The sequence below is a fragment of the Tupaia chinensis genome, unplaced genomic scaffold (assembly GCF_000334495.1).
Source record: "Tupaia chinensis unplaced genomic scaffold, TupChi_1.0 Scaffold000418_1, whole genome shotgun sequence".
NCBI lineage: Eukaryota > Metazoa > Chordata > Mammalia > Scandentia > Tupaiidae > Tupaia > Tupaia belangeri.
The window spans coordinates 114,220-117,481 of NW_006159923.1; the positions used below are offsets into that span (position 1 = coordinate 114,220).

Sequence of the window (3,262 nt, forward strand, 5' to 3'; positions counted from 1 at the left end):
GTGGCTCTGACATCCTTAACAGGTAGCTTTTGCCTTGTGGCCTAAGACGCATGTTCCTCCCACCATGTCAAATGCTAGTTGGCAGGCAGGTGAGCAGATGCCACTTTTTTTCTTTCAATGCAGGACCCAGAAGTTGCCTGCACTACTTGGTTCACATATCTTTCATCAGAACCTGGTCATGTGGCCACACCTAACTGCAAGGAAGACTGTAAAATGTAGTCTTTAGCAACATGGCCACCTGCAGCTATAGAAGAAACCGAAGTCAGATAACTGCATGACAACTAGATATCTCTGCTACACTTTCCTCCTCCACTGCCAGATAATCTTTAATTCATTTCCTAAAGAGGAAAACCAATCTTGACTCAACCATGTCTTTTTTCTATTCTATTCTATTCTATTCTCTATTATTCTTTCCTTTCCTTTTCTTTTCTTTTCTTTTTTCTTTTTACTGCCAAATGGTATACACACTGGCCACAGAGAGAGGGAAAGCACCCCTCTGTGTGGTATGGTCATGCCACAATCCTATCTCCTCCTTTTCTCCATCCCATCCCATTTTAGACATGCATGCAGACGCACCCAGTGCTTTTTTCAAGCCATCAGGACCAAGATTCAAACTGCAACTGGCCATGTGGGATCGGGCTCTCTGTGCACTGCGTTCAACTGCTGTGCTGTGAGGCCAGCCTAATTCATCCTTTCTTCTCAACATATTACTCAACATATAAATTGTGGACCCTCAGATTATTATGGGCTTTGACTAAATTTCCATGACTTGTAAAGCAAAAGCCTTGGCCTTTGAGACTCAGAAAGAATTTCTTCCATCTCTGCCTTACTATCCTGTCTAAGATGAGGGAGGAAAGGATAGGATATGAAGACATGCAGGAGATGCCTTCCATGTGGCAGATGGAATCAGGCATCTCCCTTTCTTGCTAAGCCTTTTGGTGGTTTTCCTGATCTTCGACTTGGCTTAAATGACAACTCCTCAAAACCGATGTTTCTGCCCACCCTACTTGTTTCCTTCATAATAGATATCACAGTACGTAAATTATAATTATATACAGTATTCCTGTTTTATCTGTGGGTGATAAGTTTTAAGAACCCCAGTGGATGCCTGAAACCAAAAAAGGACTAGCAGGTGGGTAGCTTATACAGTGTGGCTACACTGGAATATGAGATAATTCACGCTCCCCATAGGAGCAAGTGAGATTTCATTATGTTACTCAGAATGGCCCACAATTTAAAATTTATCAATGTTGGGGCCGGCAGGTGGCATGGTGATTAAGAGCACTGGACTCCCACATGGCCAACCCCAGTTCAAGTCCTGGACATAATGGCTTGCCTTCTCACTTTCTCTCTCTCTCTCTCTGTCCGTCTCTGATCAAACTTAAAGTTAAATAAAATGATTCTAAAAAAGAATGATCAGCATTTACTTCTAGAACTTTCCATTTAATATTGGGTCATCAGAAAAGTCATGAAACAAACTTGAGTGGAGAGGGTCATAGATATGGTGACCATTAGGACGAGAAAGCTGACAACCACACTTGCAGGTCTAATATACACATCTATAAGTGTATTTGCGGCCAAAGAAGAGGAATCCAGAAAGCAGCTAGTGAAACCAGAGCAGCTCCCCATATTTACTGGACTACCTCTCCAATCTATATGTGTCGAAGAGCAGCCTGGTCGTTTACAAACAGGCTTTGCTTCCATCCGCACTACAACTAGTTGTGATATTGGATGGTGCAAGGGTGTTTATGTCTTCATGAAAAATGGGGTAATGGATACAGTACAGTTTGGAAAAGATGCATATGTCTATCTGAAGAATCCTCCTCAAGATTTTCTTCCAAAAATGGGATTGATTACCGTTTCAGGATTGGTGGGCTTTGTTTCAGTGAGAAAAGGACATAGGTTCAAGAGAATTGCTTATCCACTGGGACTGGCCACTTTAGGAGCAATTGTTTGCTATCCAGTTGTCAGTAATAATTGCAAAGGTAACCGGAAAAAAGGCATATGATACAAGTCAGCAAATTTATGAAACAGATCACTGTGGACAAAAAGAAACCAAAAAGAGTCACTTCCTGAACCTAAAGAAAAAAACGAAGGTGCTACACAATTAATGTCTGATCCCAAGCTCATGGATCACGGGCAATCCCATCCAGAAGATGTAGATATGTCCAGTACTAGAAGCTGAAAACGACTGCCTAGGGACTGCATAGAGAACTGCAAGATGCGTGAAGCTGCAAATGAGGATGAAAAAATTCATGTAATGGGTAACTGCCACATAAAGTATAACTAAAGCTTTTCCATTACATTTTCAAATATAAAGTTTGACCAATCACATAAGTGATTAAAATACAAGCTATTAATACAATCCAAATAATACGAAATGATTGATGAGGAGACACAGGTAGAAGTATTAGAATGTATTTGAATTTTAAAGGTATTGACTAAAAATCAAAACAGAATGAATGAAGATATAAATACCAAGGAGCCTGAAATCTGATAATCCCTATGTATATGTACATATATGGTGTACAAATATACATACATATATATATTTATATCTGTACTAGCTTTTCTGAATTTATGTCAATTAAATTAGATTGATGTGTGGAAAGATGTGCTTCCTCTTTTTTCTTTCTTTTCTCTTCTTTTTTTTTTTTTGTTTTTTTTTTGGCTTTTTTTTTTTTGGAGAGGTTTCTGCTATAGGGCGTGTGTGCTTGCCAGAAAGACAGAGAAAGACAGAGAGACAGAAAGCAAGAAATCACCCCCCAGGGGGATGGCCACGCTGCAATCCCTTCTCCTCCATTCTCCTCTCAGGATCTTGGGCATGCACGCACATGCGCCCGGCGTGAGTTTTAGCCACCAGGTCCAGGACTCGAACCACGGTCGACTACATGGGAGTTCAGCAATATAGCCATTACACTAACTGCTGGTCCCTCCCTTTTTTAAAAAAATGGTTTTGATTTCTCAGAGCTGGAATAAAATATACATATTTTATGGCAAAAAGAAAAAGAAAAAAGAAAATTCATGACATATTTTTGCATAGAAAAATACATCATGACTTTTCCAACGATCCCATCTTTTTGGACCTCAGTTGACCATAGGCAACTAAAATAATGGAAAGCAAAAATTACAAATATTGGAGCTACAGAAACCAGAGCTCAGACTTCAGAGTAAGACAGTAAAAGGAAGAAAGGCAATAAAAGGTGAGTTTTGTTTTGTTTTTTTTTAGAGAGGTTTTCGCTATAGGGCGCATGCGCTCGCC

General features: G+C 39.9%; 1 pseudogene; it reads left to right on the forward strand.

Annotated features, from left to right (window-relative positions):
• The first annotated feature begins 1,501 nt into the window (after positions 1 to 1,501).
• Positions 1,502 to 2,185, forward strand: LOC102498515 (MICOS complex subunit MIC27 pseudogene; annotated as a pseudogene).
• Positions 2,186 to 3,262: the final 1,077 nt, after the last annotated feature.